This window comes from Falco biarmicus, chromosome 10, assembly GCF_023638135.1.
Source record: "Falco biarmicus isolate bFalBia1 chromosome 10, bFalBia1.pri, whole genome shotgun sequence".
NCBI classification, from domain to species: domain Eukaryota; kingdom Metazoa; phylum Chordata; class Aves; order Falconiformes; family Falconidae; genus Falco; species Falco biarmicus.
In genome coordinates this window covers 28,686,073-28,704,823 of record NC_079297.1, presented here as the reverse complement: position 1 = coordinate 28,704,823, position 18,751 = coordinate 28,686,073, and the positions used below count along the sequence as shown (strand labels likewise).

Here is an 18,751-nt window from a genome sequence, read left to right as displayed (position 1 = left end):
TTTCAGACTCCTAAAGCAGGCAGTTGATCAGCAAGTATTGGCTCAATCTACTTGTAATCACCCCATTCTGAAAATGGCAGAGTGAAGTCATTACTTTTTCCATGGTCATGTTAAAGAGTTTCAATGATAGGGAATCTCTCCTCATTACATTCATACTGGTATTAAATGAGATAAATTTTTACTCTTACACACCAATTTTTATATACAAGCAGTTGTTCTGTCTTAATATGTAATAATGATTCTTTAATGCCCTGCAGTGATATAAGGACTATTTCACAATATATTATTTTTTTCTGTTTTTCCCTGAAAATCTCTGCATTCTGACATGTGCCTTTCCTTCATTGAATTATCATGAATTTAAAACATTTTTTTCGCACTGTACTAATATGTCTGTAGTCCAGACTGAGATTCCCTCTGTCTTTACTCCGTACCCTATTTTTTCAGTTAGGATTTTAAAAGCTGCTTTAAGGAGAAGATGTATTTGTAGTATTGGGCCTGATTTCTGAAGTGTAGGGCACCAGAATTAATTTGTAAAGTTTTCTACCTATTACTCCTCATTATTACTATGTATTATTTCTTCTTATTATTGCTTTTAACAATTCAGTGGAAACACTGTCAAAAATGGATGGTTTTGTTATTTCTGATCATACTAGAATCTCTTTGAAGCTGCATTTCCTGTAGATAATTAATTGAAAAAGAGCCATTTGTTCTTGCCCTGTAGCAAATTCAGCATTGAAGAATTTATCAAAGTACTAGATTGAGCTTTCTAGGGATTTTTTGAAACTGAAAATTTCCCCCCATTCTCTACCAAGTCTTCCTTTCAGTCAGTGTAATTTCCTTCATATGTTAGTACCTTATATAATGCTTTACATTATTTTTCCATCTGTTACACTTAATTTTTTCCAACGAGTCATGAGAATTCTGGATTTTTTGTGTTATTTTGTACTATTGTTTTGTGTAGCATGACGCCTGCAATAGATTGTGGCTAATTCAGTTGTGAAGGGGGCATGCCAGCTTGAGTGTATGCTCATACTCAGTTGTCTTGTCAGTCTTAAACCACCCCCTGCATGTCTTTGGCTTTTCCAGAAGCTTCCTCTCTTTTTCCAGATGCAGTTTTCCCCCCAGATGTTGTCTTTTTTTATTGTTGTTGTTACTTTCTTGGAATTTATTTTTTATGCCAGCTTCCTATATGGATTTTTCAGCAGGACACCTGGTTTGAGTCAAATTACACATAACTATGCAGCAGGCTTCTGGTTTCCTGGAATAGCTCAAGGATGATTATGTTAAACAATAAAATCATTAGGTTGTGAATAATTTGAATTTTCTGCATTGGTTAGAGACAGTGATTATTTTAATCAGGGAATTGTAAGAAGCATTTGACTGAATTGATCTAAAAATATATTTAAATCGCTTCTGCAAGGACATAGGGATGTATCTCAAGATTCCTTCTGATAATTTTTTTTTGAAGATGAAAGTAGTAAGTGGTTATATTTTTCATCAACATTTCAGTTATTTTTCTAGACATGAAAATAAAAATATGTAGGTTAATGAAGTGATCAAAGTGCAAAACAGTGAGAAAATGGTAAAATATGGACAATTATGCAAGTATATACACTAAGTAAGGGGAGTGGGACCTTAAAGCAGATGCACTATTTACCATAAGGGCACTGAGCACTCGCTTCTGTGTAGTGGTCAATGCAGCTACATTATTGTTTGTGTGGCAGTGAAAGAATTTAACCTCAGGATCTAAACAAAGAGTATCACCTGTGTTAGCAACCCCTTGAAATTCTACAGAAAGAAGCAAGAGTCAAAATATGCCAAAAATCAGTATCAGTCCTGAGGCACTGCACCACTGATCCTGAGTTTTGCCTGCTGATGTATAGCAGAAGAATGGTACGGTGATTAAAGCACAAGCTTAGGACTCAAGATGCTTGAGATTAAATTCCCAACCAGAGCAGAAATTCCTTACATGACCTCAGGCACATCTTTTACTCTGTGGTGCCTCAATGTCCTTCCATGAAGGGGGTACAAGGATTCTCTTACAATTTATCTGTTCCACACATATGAATTATAAGCTTTTCAGTGTAGGGTCTGCCTCTTTCATATGTGCAGCATTTGGCACAATGGTATGCTCTTTTGTGAGACAAAAGGTCCCTGTGTGCATTTAAAGCCCAAGGACAATTGTCAAATAAGGTGTTAGATGGAAAATCTTCATTGAGCTTAGCAATAAGACTTCGGAGTCTCACTAAGGATTGGTCTTCTGTGCAGTCTTCCCACATAAATGTATGTATGGAGGGGTCAGAACATCTGTGTTCTTTACATTCTTTGCATTGCTCACAGCCTAGTTTGGTCAACAGTCTCTGTGCAAATATGACAGTGTGTATCAAGGTGGTTGTTCTTGGTGATAGCCAGGAGTCAAAAGTGCTTTTCTAAGTGGCATGATGAAAAGTGGCAGAGTGAGGAAGCAAATCTGAGAAAGGGTGTGTTTCTGAAAATGTATTGCTTTTCTCCAGGAGTTACCAATTGGTATAAGAGAAGATACTGCCTCTTCTAATGACTCTTGCCTAACTATATTGGTATTCTAATCAACAAAAAATTGAACACCACCTTTTTTGGCAAAGCTGTTATAAAAGCAGAAATATTGCTTGCCCAAAGATAGTTTGCAATGCCAGCAACATGAATCATGCTAAGAAAAGAACGATAGGTCAGCAAATAATCTCCTTCCACCGAGATGATTTCATGCTGACTTACTGACAGTATTGTAACCATAGACTCACCTGTTACTGGAACACATTATGAGTTACAAGATGGATCAGGAATAAAAAAACATCTATGACCTTGTTTCTCTGCTGTGATGGGAAATAAAAGCTTCTTTCATTATATTGTTCCACTGTAGGTCAAATTCTCACAGAGTAAAATGTTCAACAACCTGCAAAATGACAAGGGTATTCTCAGGTACATTTCTTGTACCAAATTTGAAGCATCATTTTAACAGTGTAGGAGCCTATTTTGTGACATGGCTCACACTTTCTTTTTGTGATGTAGGTCTGTCCTGGTTTCAGCTGGGATAGAGTTAATTTTCTTCTTAGTAGCTAGTACAGTGCTGTGTTTTGGCTATGATGTGAGAACGATGCTGATAAGGCATTGATGGTTTTAGTTGTTGCTGGGTGATGTTTATACTGAATCAAGGACTTTCCAGTTCCTTGGGCCCTGCCAGTGAGAGGGCGGGGGGGGGGGGGGGGGGGGGGGGCACAGGAAAATGGGAGGGGACACAGCAGGACAGGTGACCCAAGCTAGCCAAAGAGGTATTTCATACCTTATGACGGCATGCTGAGTATATAAACTGGGGGAAGAAGTAAGGGGGAGGGACACATTTGGCATTATGGCGTTTGTCTTCCCAAGTAACCATTACGCATGATGGACCCCTGCTGTCCTGGGGATGGCTGAACACCTGCCTGCCCATGGGGAGTGGTGAAGGAATTTCTTACTTTGCCTTGCTTGCATGCGTGGCTTTTTGCTTTACCAATTAAATTGTTCTTATCTCAGCCCTTGAGTTTTGCATTCCTTTCTGATCCTCTTTCCCACCCCTCTGGGTCGGAGCGAGTAAGCAAGCAGCTGAGTGGTGCTTGATTGCCAGCTGGGGTTAAAACCATGACAAGGTCCTATTCAGATGATCGTATTTCACAGCATTACAAGTGTGAAGCCAGATTTTGATTCCATATTTTGTTGGTTTACCCAGGATATTTCATCTAAAAGGATATTGACTTTTAAAAGGTGCCAGCTGCTCCTCAACAGTTAAACCTGCCCAGAGGTATAAAACATTCAGAATAGCAGCATAAAAATATGCCATATGTTTTGAAATGCAGCTGATTACGCTGGCAGTGCATGTTGTTATTGTCAGTTCGTAGTAGCTGGACACCCTGAATCACTTCTGAATCATGGAGGTAAATTTTTGAAAACTCATTTAGAGCTAAACTGAGGAAAAAAGGAGTTTGGATTCTGATGAACTTTGAAGCAGTTGTTGCCCTGATGTGTGCTGTGGAGGAGGCTAATGATATGTGGATTAACTGTGATATGTCTGAAATTTTTGGTTTGTATTAGATATAAGACTAGTTTTGTTGGGCATCTTGCAAGTTAAAATCCAGTGTTTTTTTCAGTTGTTTACTAGTGAACTTTCTACAAGCATATTTCATCAGGGTTACTGCACTTTGTGTGCTCTAACATAAGCTCCTCAGTGTTGTGACTGGGAAGAATGATGAGCAGGGGTAAGAAAAAGTATGTGAGCCTTTACCCATCCTCTTTTGAGGTACCAGTTTTCAGCTTTGCTTTAGCTACTGGGCAGTCTCAGGAGAAAGCAGTAGGTTGTTCAGGCAGGCTTTGGATACTTAGGCAGTGTGTAACTTTCGGTGTAGCTCGCATACAGTTAGTGGTATATATGGAACACTTGGAAAGCCCTGTACTACAGCAAACAATGTTATTGCCAAAGGGTCAGATTTTCGATGGCTAAATATTAACGAGTCCATCTCTCACCATCTGACATTCTTACAAGGTACTCAGACTCCTGGCAGTGAATTTATGTGGCGAGCTGCCTGCTTTTACTTTGTACTTCAAGGGGAGCTTAGCTCTACTGAAATTCCAGGTCCTGGATATACACACCTTTCTGAAAATCCTAGTTTAAGCCTTTTGACATAGCAAGGATATGTCTTACTATTCTGGGGTTTAAAGAAAAGGAAAGTAAACTGGCAGAGGAAATAATCAGAGACAACAGTGAATTAATTTGTATACAAATGGAAATATATATGGCACTTAAGGAAATTACTGGTAGTAGATTAACTTTTTGTAACATTATACACAAAACGAGATGATAATTTATTTATATTTTGATCACATAACTGAAACATGTTTGTGTTCTGTTTTGAAGAAACCAGACACTCCTGCAGAATTTTTAAGAGTATTTGTGAGTAATGCCACTTAGTACCTCTGTTTTCAATGTGGAGCTAACAAATAATGTAATGATTCTATGTATTGCACTGTTTTTAGAAGAAGGGTTTACACAGATTAAGTGTACACCTGAGAGTACACACAGTATACATGTACATCTACATTAGTAACTCGGGGTGAAGTAGGGATATTTTTTCGTACAACTTTGCATTGTGTCAGTCCTGGGATATGCACTCAGCTGTCTTGGTGGCATCCTCAAAATGAGTTCATTCATGGTAGAACTGAGATTGAAACTGTGTGTCTGGTTGCCACCGGGAATACCCACTTGAAATCTGGATGTGGGGTTCTCCAGCAGCTAGCTGTCATGCATGGGGTGCGCTCAGGCAGGCAGGCAGCATCCCGTCTACACTCATTGCTAGTAAATATGCAACGTGGATGTTTTGTCCCGCAATTGTGATAAATTGCATCAAAATGAACTCAGATCCTTCCCTCTTTGGGTGTTCCACTCAGTTATGTGGATGCACCTCATGTGATATTTAAGTCCCTTGACGGCCATTACTGGCTACTCTAAAACATTCCATGGCTGATAAGAGACGTTAATGTAGCAGAATCCAAGATCAGGGGAGGATAGACAGCCTAAACAAGTAGCCATTTTCTAAACATTATCCTTATAAGTCTTTGAATTTAGTCCAATAAGCCTGTTAATGAAGACAGTAGCTTATAGCACTTTAGAGTTAAATAATAAAAAATCAAATGGAATCAATTAAAAGCCTGTGTTAGACACAATAAGCTACTGTACAGTTAATATATTTTTAAGGAAAGTGACTACATTCAGCATGCTTAAAACAAAATAGCAAGGAAAGTTTCAGTTCTAATGTTATTTTCAAAGTTTCAAGAATGGTCAGAGCTAATTGTTTAGATATTTAGTAGGAGATAGTAGAGGTCTCTCCTCTTATTTTGAGTGACATTTTGTGTAATGGATTTGTCGAAGTAAAGATGAAATGCTAATTACAGGGTGAGAGAAAGGAAAAGAGGCAAGGAGCAGGAGCAGGGAAACCAGGTGCCAATAGCACAAAGAAACACATAAAAACCTGGTAACTGCACAACACGGCTGTTGCAACTGTATACTCTGCTACTTCAGGGCTAAATATATGTTGGGAATTAATATTCTTGTTCTGAGATAACTGTCTAAGGATTATCTTTTGTACCCCTTGTTTAAAAGAAGCAATTCTGATGATGATAGCTGAGAATGCACAATGAAAGCTCACATTTAGTGAAAATACTTCTACTGATTCCTTTTCAGTTCAGGAAAACAGACAGTTAGATATCCCTCTGAAGGAAGCAAGATTCTTGAGCTCTAATAGTATAAGATAAGTGATATGCAAAGTGGTGTACACCCTCAAAAGTTTTACTTCCCATCACCCTCACTGCAGACAGTATAAAGGTTCTTTTTCCCAGTACGGTTACTTCCACCCAGGAAAGAGAAAAAGCCCTGCCCCCCCCCCCCGCCCCCCCCCGCCCCCGCCCCCTTCTGGTTTTTTCTTTTTTTTTTTTTCCAAATCAGTGGAGCTAGGTAAACATTAGGGAGTTTACCACTCCAGACCTGTTCAGACTGTTCGGAATGACTGTCTGTATGGCTACAGAAAGCCTCCTTCCTGTAACATACTCCATCTGCAGACCAGCTCGGAAACCTCCATCGGCCTCTGCCTCTTTCTGCAGTTACCTATCACAACCCCCTTCTTTCTTTTTTCCTGTATTTGGCTTTTTATCTTGTCATTCCATGATTTATTCCAGCTGCCATTTTCTCTACTTTTTTCTTCCTCTAATCTTCCTCTCTCACATCTTCCTTTCTTCTTTTTCCTTCTCATATATGGATTTACTTATAAGAATTTTTTTCACTATCTTTATCATCACAAAAAGCTGCTGTGATTGCAGGCAGGTACACAGCAGTATCTCTCCCCCTGTGTTATCTTAGATACTGCTGTGTGATAATGGAGGGTAGATGTTGAGGTTTCAGAGATCATTGTACCTCATGACAGGCTACTAAATTGGTGTTTCAGAAAGGACTGATAGAAGATGCTTCTGTTTCTATACATGGTTGCCAAAGTTGCAGGATGCTGGCAGGTATTCAGAAGAGAATGACTGGAGGAATCAAGCTCTTCCCATTCGGTATATTGGGAATGGTTTCAGAGGGTTCCTCCTAATTTTAAGGGAAGAAAACATGTCTATTTCAAAGTGTTGTTTTGTTGGTGGTTTCTTTTTTAAATCTTTACTCTTAAGATAATTGCAGCACTTTATCCATTCAGGGAGATGCAAAGACAGGATCTGTGAAGTGTGTTCTTAGGATTCCAGTAGCATTCAAAGTAATTGTATGGTAAAACTCTTGGCATCTCTACATTGCAGCATACTGGGGCAGGTCCGCAAACTTCACTGTGTATTTATCCATTAATTACATTGCAATCTATCACTCTTATCAAAAGAAACAGGATGAGGACATGTCTGTTAACCAAACAAAAGCACAGTATCAAACAAAACGGTTCCCTGAGAAGAAATGCATTTGGCAAGCCAAAGGATAGCATGGAATTCATAGTAAACAGAGCACACATTTCTCAGCAATAAATTAGCCTAAATGTACATAGGCAATTCACATTTCACTTTGTAAGTGTTATTGTAGCTGTGCAAACTATCATGCAGAAAAAGACAATGCTATCTTGCTACAGATGGAACCAAATAAAGAATTTACTTTGGCTGCTTGTAAATAAATGTTGCTAGATTTCCCCAATGCATTTTCAGTTTATTTCTAGGTGGTTGATTTTGGTTGGTTGGTTTTAACTGATTAATGTTAGTAGTAGGTTTTGAGATGGTAGTTTATTGTCACAGAAAAATACTTTGAGCACCTTGTAGTCTGGGGGCTGCACTGATGAATTAGAGTTTAGGAGTCTTGGGATCTTTTTAATCATTCATCTGCTGTTTGGCTTCAGTAAGTCTCTTTTTTTCTACATTGTGGCTGTTTTTGCTAATTAAGGAGAGTGAGGACTCTCTTCTGTGAGGTATTAATGTGCCACGTATCTTCTAAAGGGCAATGTTCATCTTGGTTGTGACCTTAGTGCAATAAAATAAACAATAATCAATTTAATCTGTCCATTTACCAGTTAAGTAAAGTAGAGGATCGCTTGCTAATGCTATTTTTTCTAGTCATTATCATGCTGTAAAACTTGGCAGACCATCGTTGTGACTTGTTAGATGCTCAAGGTGTAGTAAGGCTGATAAGCACTGAAGTCTGTTATAACTTTGACTTGCAGATTGTTGGATGATCCTGGCTTCTGTTGTTTAAAAGTTTATTATTTAGATGGTCTATGACATATATAATATAGATACTTGAATGTATCTTCACCTTAAAATAAACACTCAGGGAAGGAAAATGGGTAGACCAGACAGGAGAACATTATTTTACAATTCGTGACTCAAGACAGAAAGCCCACAGATGTTAACTAGTGTAGTAATTGAGTAAAAATGTTGACAAAATAGTCTAATATTATGCCTTTTCATGCTGCATTTCTGTAAAAATGTCCTCATTATTATAGTAATCATAAAAATTAATGCAGTGTTGCCACTGTTCAGTAGACTCTACTATCTGCAAGAACCAGGCATTACCACAAATATCATCTTAGGCAGAATTCTTTGCACAATGAATACAAGCATTTCCATTAAGGCTGGAATGAGCTACTGTGAACTCCATTTTAAAATATAGGTTACAGTTTATGCCAAGTTCTTCTGTTTTTACAGTTTACTGTTCTCCATTTCTCAGAATCCGACAGATGTGCATCAGGGCAGAATGCCCTATGAAATTTCATGTTTCAAGAATTCTTGATGGAGTTGTTCCAGTTCTACCTGTGCAGTTTCAAATACATTTATTTTCTAGCTGATTTTAAGACCAAACCACAAAGAGCTAAGCCAAGTGCAGTAGAAAGCAAACGTAGGACTATGTTCTACATGGCTGGTGAATGTAGTATCTAGTTCTACAGTATCTACAGTATCTAGCTGTACAAAATAAAGGAATACTTTCTTAAAGACTTAGGTCGTAGTACTAATATATTTATCAGACTCTGCAAGAATAGATTAGGATGTGGTGATGTCCTTGGAACACGCACAGGAGCTGGCCAGGAGAGTTAACTGGTATATAAGTGCTCTCAGTTTGAATCCACTGAGGACTAGCTCAATGAAAAGATGTAAATGACTGACATGGAGTTCATAATACACATATCCCAAAATGTAGAAGGCAGAATAAATAGGAATCCTGTGATAGACACACACACCCAGTGCCTACCTTCTTCCATTCTCATTTTGAAAGATTGAATATTCATTCTTTCTTTCGGGCCAGCATCGAGTTATCCAGATATAGGAAAGCATAGAGAGCACACTGGCAGAAAATCAGAATGGAGTGTACCATTTTTTTTTCACTATAGCATGATGATGGTAGAAGCTGGAAAACAATACTGAAAATAAGGGCATACCAAGTCAGCTTTTAGGTGGTAGAGATCTCCTTCATGCCAGACTTTTAACTAACCAATGCTGTGTGTCCTGGGCAGTCAGTGCTGATGGGTATGTGAGGCAAAGCTCCTTAGGAAGGTACTGCCTCCCATTGTTAGGTAAAATACCATTCTTCTCAACTTAGGAAACTTAGGAAACCAGATCATTACCAGCTGTATGCTCAAATAAGTGTTGGAGCTTCCAGCTGTTCCTCTGATTCCGTTATAGTATCATACATTTAATTTTTCAGTGATGTATGAAATTGTATATGATACCTGGATCTGCTATGCATTCTGAATGTGTTTGGGTGGTAAAATACAGCAGGGAAAATTGTAGTGACACAGCAAGCAAGAAAAAATTAAGTAACCTAACTTGGCATGAAAATAGTAAGACCTGATACATCTTTAAATACAGTGATTTGCATAGCTAATAGCATTATTTGACAAATAACTACCCTAACGCAGTAGTTTGGTGATGGAAGTTCTGACTGAGCATCTATATGCAGAGGAAGGTGAATCTCAGCTCTTACTCTTTTCTTCCTGCTGTGAGGCAGAAGTCGTAGTTTAGGCAGGCAAAATTGGCTTCTACATGCAGATTTTTTTCCATCTGTGCAATGACTGTTACTCAGGATAGAACAGTGAAAAATTATTCCCTTCTCCCTGTTCCCCTCCTTCCCTTACAACTGGTAGGCAAGATTTCACATTTGTGTGTTAATGACTACTTTTTCTGAACAGCAGGTTAGCGTGATGGACCATAGATTCTCAGAACTGTGAATGGCATGCAGTTATCTTCATTTTTTTATCTTTCAAAATATTGCAGCCAGATTTAAGAATTCTCATGTATTTCCTCAGTACTGATGTACTTCAAATTATTAAAATGCGTTTTGAATTATCTCTGTGGAAGGTGAGAAGGAATAGGACGAAGTCCTTTATTGCAGGAAGCAGTATGTTAGGGCGTCTTTATGGATACAATTTTCAGAGGTGAGCATGCCCCATTTCTTCTTTATTTTTTGTTCTTGAGCTGCAGTGGATTCATGGTGTTCCTAGAGAAGGCACAGCTGAGTTTCTCTTTGATATTCAGCCAGGCAATCTTTATCTGTGAATTTTAGAAGATGGTAAAACAGAGCTGATGCTCCAAATGCTGCTCAAAGCCTTTTGTTTTATCTCCCTACCTATTTATTACTATCAACTGAATTGGGAAGAGTAAGAACCCCATCTTTATACCAGTTTTGCTGGCTCTTAGCAAAGCAAAGGAAAAAAGCAGAACTTCAAATGAAGCAAAATGTTCTCTAGCTCAAGAATGTGTGGGCAGTCTTCCTCAGAACATCTTACAGCTTCTCTGTGCCTCTATTTCTGTAACAGTTTTAATTGGCAGATACTAACACTTTTCTGCCCACAGAAGGAATATGAAGATTATTCAGTGTTTCCAAAAAGCTTTGAAAATGAACAAAGTTGCCCCTGCAGAGTCTGTGGTTTCATTAGCAAGGTGCAGCAGGGCTGAAAAACTTATTATTTGCAGCTCACTGGAGAAAAAGTTGGATTTCCATACTATTTGATGGGCTGGATTGTCCTGTGAGGCTTGACCCAAAGCAGGAGTGCGGTGCACGAGTTGTGCTGTACAGCAGGTCTGCCAGACCAACTGCATGTTCTAAGAACCATTCCTGGCTCCCCACATGACCTGTTCACTCCTGCCCTGTAACATCAGAAATTAGGACGTTTCGGTACTATTTTGGGCAATGGGAAGATGAAGTTAAAGCTCTAGTCTCTTCCCTTTCCTGACCACTGGTCATTTCTTGAGGGAGAGTTAAGCAGCAGTTCATATCTATCCATTCCTGTAGTCATGAGCAAGCTCCATATGTTTGCTAAAGGAAAAAAAAAAAGGTTGCTGGTTTTTTTCCATTAAGAGTTAGACCAGGTTATAATCAGAGCCAAAGTGATTTGCAAATATCTCTCACCTCTTAAGCAATGGAGAAAATTACCACCCAAGTGAAATATTACGTCCCTAGAATTCCTGCTTTTGGCTGTGCTAGACAAGCTTGTGCTTATTCTTTCATTTATAAAACTCTTGTATGATCTTTGTGAGGCATTTCACATCATCACTAAGCCAGACTCAGATCCTGTATTACCTCAACCAAGCTGGCCATGCTGGCTGGATTGGTGGCTACTTGAATGTACTTACCCTCATTTTTCTGAGAGACATAAATGTTGCTTGTGTTAAATTTGAGGTAGTTGAAGTTTATGACACAGGTTGATGGAAGTGAAGAATATGAAGTATCAGTGCAGAAGAATATAGTACAGAAAAATATGCTAGCATGTATAGGTGAGACAGACAAGAGACTGAAACCATTCAGGTGGTTGTAGAGTGATAAGGTCTCCCCTGAGCCTCCTCTTTACCAGGCTGAACAACCCCAGTTCTCTCAGCTGCTCCTTGTAAGACTTGAGGTCCAGACTCTTCACCAGCTTGATCACGTTTCCCTGGACATGGTCCAGCAGCTCTATGTTCCTCTTGTAGAGGTCCCACAAACTGAACACAGGATTTGAGGCGCAGCCTCACCAGTGCTGAGGACAGAGGGACAATCACTGCTCTGGTCCTGCTGGCCACACTGTTTTGGGTACAAGCCAGGACGCTGTTGGCCTTCCTGGCCACCTGGGCACACTGCTGGCTCATGGTCAGCCGGCCATCATCCAGCACCCACAGATCCGTTCCCACCAGGCAGCTTTTCAGCCACTCTGTCCCCAGCCTGTAGCGCTGCGTGGGGCTGATGTGACACAAGGGCAGGAGCCGGCACTGACCACTTGTGACCAGCTGCCAACTGGATTTAAGTCCATTCATCACCACTCTTTGGGCTTGGCCATCCAGCCAGCTTTTTATCTATTAAAGAGATTGACAGCAAACTTCTGGTTAACATTTCGTGCTTATAGCTACCAACAGGCAGCCGTGAAGTGCCAGTGTTAGAGATGGCATAACAAACCTTTTTCAATGGCAGTGGCTTGGTTTGTCCAAGCAAAAGCCTTGGATGAAGAATGAAGCCACAGACCTGATCAAGAGGTGAATATCACTGTGTATCTGGTGAAAGTGTTCCATCACTTGTACCTACATGGACAATCTTGCATTTCTCAGTTAGGCTTATCTACCTCTACTATGGGCCACAGTACTTGATGCTAAAGGACTTACAGTGACAATGGTCATTATTCAGTCTCTTTTGAGCCTTTTTGTGTGCAAAATAGAAGAAATAAATCCTTTTTTTTTTCTCATGGTTTTACATTCAGTATAGATCTTAATTTAGAAACTCAGTATCCAAGAGACACCAGCTTTTAACACAGCTACCTGCAGAACTGCAATGTTGCAATAAAACAATGGGGTAGCATTTATTCTACGCTACAGTGTTTTTAGTCAGCAAAGTATCAGAATCTCCTTGCTAAGAGTAATGTCATGTTTTGGAGTCTGAGTAATGTTACCACATAAAAACATGCATTAACAGTCAGTTAGCTTACAAGTGGGGAATAAAGTAGAGATCCATTAGTATATTAACTTGTTGGCAGTAATAACAAATAATTATTCATTATTGCAATCTCTTCTTGACATTTCTGTTGCTGAAATTTTTAGTGGAACTACAAAATGTTCTCAGATATATTAGAAATCTGTTGATGGATGTTCCGTTGGTATCAAGCTCTTAGAGCAAGCTGCTCTTCTGGATTGCTGCCTAGTTAATCGGTGATTAATGAAAGCTTTTTGTATATTAATTTGGAAGCCTGTATTCTTGGCATTGTTGAAGTATGTAAATGTCTTCCTCAGATAAAACATGACAGACAACACCTAAAATACAAGTGCTTTGTTCTGCTACCTGTCAGATCAACAAAAAGGTCTAGATTCTGAAAAATATGAATTTAATTGGGAGATGAGATGAACTGGCAACTACTCTGTACTCAGTTCTTTTTGCGACATCCTCTCAAGTAATTTTGCATAACGAAGGGCAAAACCAGCAGATGAGATATATTGATATAATTATCCCAAAATATAGTGCATTTGTAAAAAAAGACCTGTAGGCTGTTTAAAGTAAATATTTTTACAAGCCAATACACCTTAAAAAAAAAAAACAACAAACCAACGAAACTCAAACAAATGACCTGGTCAGGTATGGCTGGATATCTGAAACTTCAGAAGTATTGGTTTAAAAAATCCAGTTGCTATTGCTGGGTGAAATCCTGGGTGGTGATAAACGCTGGCAAAGTCCTCTGAAATTAATGGGAATTGCGCATACTTACCACTTCCTAGAATTTGACCCAGAGTCTGTAGGAATGGCCTCTTTTAACTGTTGGTAATTAAATGGTTATTCTTGCAATGGAACTGCAAGCTGCGCTAACCATAGTGCTGCAATCATTACCTTGCAATTAATTCTTCTTTAGGGCTTTCAGAAGTAGCTCTTGAAGCTGACAGCTGCAGCCTGCAACATATCAAGTGCTTTATATAGCTACTTTAATGAAAACTCAGATGAATGTAAGGTCAGTCTCTCCACAGTATGTTCTAATTAGATTTCCACTTTCCTTTAAAAAGCACATCACATCTGGCCCAAAGACAGAAGCCCATTGTACCAGGTGTGTAACAGAATAGGTGTTGTTTTGTACTTCTTGTCTCTGAAAGATAATGACATGGAAAATTTGTTCTCTTCTAGACTTTAGTAATCTTCCATCTGTTGTTGTATTTGTGTGTGCAACTGGATACCAAAGCTAATCACAAACCTCTGCTTTTAGAGTTTTTTGTTAGTTCCTGTGTCAATATTAGCTTATGCAGATGAGGTTGTTGAAGCAGAAATGTTGCAAAGCAGTGTGGAATATTGCTTAACTGTATATGCAAAACTGGATTATTAATATCACAGCATTCACGTAAAGTAGTTGCTACAAAATTCTAGGACACTTTCATAGCTTATGGTCTACTTTATTATGTTCTAGGTGAGTACTCTAGTTCCTTGGAAAGCTGTCTTTACACTTGGAGCAGAATGTCAACATTTCTCTCTCTTGCAACTTAATCTGAACTCAAGGAAGAATTTGGCCCAGTGGATTTCTAATATTCTTTCTGAGATGAGCGATTTGGAGACTATTTTTGTCACTTGTGGAATAGCATTTGTTCTAAGCCACAAAAGAAACAAAACCCGCTTTTCTCATTTTGGAGGAGGGGTGGAAGCATGGAGGTGATATCCAGAGGTGGTATCACAGTTCTGCTGCTGGATCCTGAAGTACCAGAACAAAAACCCAGGTGTGTACCAGACTTTTCACTTAGTAACATATATGTGGCCAGACATCAATATATGGGGGTGGAGGGAACAAATATGTATAAAGTCTTGACTGCTTCAAAGTGCCCATAATTTCAGAAGGATAGAATTTCACCATAATATTTTCAAAGACATTGAAATTACTTGAAGGGGAAATGACAGCTGTAGAGGTAACAGCCAATCCCTGCATTCTTTTTTATGTAAGATGTACCTGATGCTGTTATCATTTACTTTTGCATTGTGCCTCAACAGGACAGACGGTAGTAATATCTCTCTTGAGCTGCTGGTCAGAAAGGCAAATCCAAGTGAACTTTCAAGATCTTAAAATGAGCAATGTTACCATGGAAGATACAACAGACACATGTCCATGACTGGATATTTGCTTGTAAGTGATACAGAAGATAAGAAATCTCTACAAGAGCAGGCTGAAATGCAGAGCTGAGTTGACTGGCAAGCAAAACTGAGTGAAGAAATCACAAACTGTTCTGCAGGAAAAGAACAATTGATGCTTGCAGATATTGACATGAATGTCCTCTTTGCTTGTACATTCTGACCTAGGGACCTTAAGGTACTGTATTCTAAGTAGTTGATAGATATTATTATTTCTGAAAAGGCTCTCCTGTGTCACTGTAAAATGTCTTCTGCATTTGAATCATAAGAAGGCTAATTCTCAGTGGCAGTCCATCCTCTGAAGTGGAAGAAGCCAAAGTGAGAAGTAGGGTATATGCAAGGAATCCAGTCATAATGGAAAAGGAGTGATGATAGCTTGCTTTAAACTCAGGGGATGAGATTGCTGTATTGCTGTTTGAGGCCAGCCAAGAGCAGAAGCTGTAACAGAAACATACTAGTTTAATGAGTTTTGTGAGCAATTGAAGCTCTGGAAGGCAGTGTATTGTTTGTTTTTTCCCCTCCCTTTTGCTTTGTGTAAACATACTCTCTTCAGGAAGCCTAACTGAAGCATGTGAATAGTTCCACTGAAAGTAATATTAATCATGCTGGAAGCCAACTAAATAATGAGGTATCTTTCTAAACAGCAACTCTAGAACAACATCAGCTCAGGCTTCCTTGGGGCCCTTTTGTTTTGCTGTAGTAGTACCTCTAGTGGGAAAAAAAAAGCACAGTAAATTACTATTTGCATAAATCTTGTTGCTTCCCGTGAATGCTGTCCATAAGCCTCTGAAATACCAAAACTTTGTTAACTTTTCAATTTTATTCCTCAGTCCAGCCATCTTCTCCATTATTTTATCCATATTTTAAAATAGATTCCAAAGCTTACAAGAGTGTTTTATAGATAAATCATGTTATTTATAAGTAACAGTAAAAAAAGGGTGTAAAATATATATGCATATCAGAATACAGAAGATATAAATAAAATTACTATGTTCCTGTCTGTTAGTTGGGAACGTAAGTAAACCTTTTATTCATCTCATGCTATATTATTTTTCATCCTAGAAAGTATGTGGACTTAAGGTTTCAATATGAAAAGATTCCCCTCTGTTTCTGACAACTTGTATACATTGGTATTTTCTGTCACAAGTGTAATAGGTTATTAAAAAGTTTGACTTTTAAACAGGTAGTCAACCTGAAAACCTTGCAAACCATGCCTAAACTGTACAATGTATATGATTTTTAGATTAAGTTTGATTTTAAGTGAATGAAAAGCTGCTAGCCAGTTTGGAATTTGCATTTTTGGCAGCTTCACACAAGAGTTACAGTTTGTGGTCTGGGCTGAGCTCTCCAGAGAAGACAGACTGAAGATAGAGTCACAGTTTGTGATTCATTTCATTTCATGATGTTCTTTTAACCACATGAAAAAAAAATTCTGGTTGTTTTTGTGCTTCAGTGTTTATGAATCCTCACAGTGAGAAACATACCTAAGGAACCTGCTGCCCATATTAAGCATAGGACCTAAGTGGCTCACAAGCAATGGACAAGCAATTAATTTTGAGTGAGAAGTAGTTATGGTGTAGGAGAGAAGGAACGTCATTTGCAACAAAGTTTTTAATGCAATCCTGAGAATATTAAGTAGAAGTTTTGTTGTATTTAGCACTTTAGGAGGTCTCCCAGTAGAAGATTAATGTTCACAATTCAGCAAGGCTGTTGATCACCAGTAAGAAGAGCCAGTGGAATAATTAAAGCATAGGAAAAAAATGTATTAAAGAGGAAGAATTCCAGGAGCCCAATCTACTTGATATATCAACTTTAAAGGTGAAAGGTTGGTTATAGTATTCATGATATGAGAAATATAATTTATATATTCTCTTAATATATGAGAAATACAGTTTTCCTATGGGGGGCTTTCTGAAATCTATCAGATGAAAATAAAGTCTTGATGTTTGAAATTGACAAATTGATAATCAGAGCATTAAATATTTTTTTAATAATTGGACACCCATTTGCCAGGGAAGCCATGGATTATGCTTCCCTGGACACATCTTAAATCAAGAATAGATATTGCTTCATAAAATATGAATTGCTGGAAGGAGTTTTGCCTTTGACTCTCAACTTAGTACCACTGCTTTTTCAGTTTTGTGTTATCCTTGACAGGAATGTGAGTATTGCAGGTTGGTTACAATAGCTTTGAATGTGGACTAATGGTCTTTAATGCATGCTTGTGTTTCCCTTAGGACCTACTAGGATTTGAAAAGTCTATTTATAAAAACAAATAGCTAAAACATTCCCTTTTCCTACTTAGGAGCCAAAACACAATTGCACACAGCTATCTGTATTCACTGAAGGTTATGCTAGATGTCTGACAAGTTTAATTTAAAGTGGCTTGAACTTCTGCACATTGTTTACAAATTAGGTTCTATAATATATCCTGACTATATGGAAATGACAGTGATTGATGTGAAGTAACATACACACAATTAATACTGACTGAATTGCTAATTACAGGATTGACATCTCATTTGCAATGAGATGCTGCAGGTCTCTTACAAAAAACTGGCAGTGTTGTCACATTATTTCTTCATTTCCCTCCGCTTGTAGTTTGATGCCCTGTAGTTAAAGTTCGACTAAAGATTCATTCTCATCTTGTAAAAATCTCTTTCGATGTAAAAAAAGCCTTAGGATGAAGAGCAAAACGATCACCACTCCCCAAGAATTAAATCTCTCCTGACACTTTCTCCTATCAAAGGAGATAAACTGTGCTACACTGTTGTTATTTGTTTTATTAGTTACACCAGCTTTCTTACGCTTTCCTCTGTGTTTCCCTGGCATGCTGAAAAAGTAAATAGTGCTGTTACAAAGGTAAGTTATGCAGGAATGTGTCTTGAAAGGAAAGTGCATTTGAAATGGCACATTTCTCTAAGGAAACCCTTGTATCTGGAAAAAGTAAAATACTAAATTTCAGAAGCTATGTTGTGAAGTGGCCCTTAAAACAGTAGTTACATATAACAAATGCTGATGTTTGCTGAAATGGAGTGGCCAGATGCAATCTCAATTTAGCACAGCTGAGTATCTGCCGATTGAGCTAATCCAGTCATTTTACAGGGCCACATGTATAAAAAGAACAGCGTGGCTATTCAATGACCAGAGCACGATTATTTGTTACAAGGTGAGTAAGGTTTGAAAGGATTTTAAAATAAATGCTATGGTCTGGCATGTGGTGATTAGTGGTGTAGGTAAAGGGACAGGAAGGAAGCAGAAACACATAATGACAGCACTAACACTGACAATGGAACCAGAAGCTGCAGCGTTAATAAAAAAAAGTGACTGTATGGGGTGTTCCCAGTGCTACCGAGCTGCTACTATTTCTCAAATGACTTAATGAATAAGGAAGCCAATGGGATGTATCCCCAGTAGTCTTGCAGGTTTTGCCTCGGGATTTCTCACAAACAGAGACCCTATTTCTGTAAGGAAAGAGTCTTTTGGCTTAGGTGATTTCAGAGGTACATGCACACTTTTTGATATGATTCCACTCTTCACCTATTAACTTAATTAATTTACAAGAGTGATATATGGACTGTGCTCCCTGTGGCCTACAGAGAGGATCAAAAAGGGGCTCAA

General features: G+C 38.5%; 1 long non-coding RNA gene across 16 annotated transcripts in view; it reads left to right on the top strand.

The window, feature by feature from the left end:
- Positions 1–18,751, top strand: part of LOC130155679 (uncharacterized) — a 316,598-nt gene that overhangs the window by 134,438 nt on the left and 163,409 nt on the right. For 13 of the 16 annotated variants that reach the window (XR_008824188.1, XR_008824182.1, XR_008824187.1 and 10 more), the window contains 2 exons: positions 14,421–14,724; positions 14,993–15,308. This is a non-coding gene — a long non-coding RNA (uncharacterized LOC130155679). The remainder of the gene's footprint in view (positions 1–14,420; positions 14,725–14,992; positions 15,309–18,751) is intronic. The other 3 variants (XR_008824190.1, XR_008824189.1, XR_008824179.1) reach the window with 3 other exon arrangements.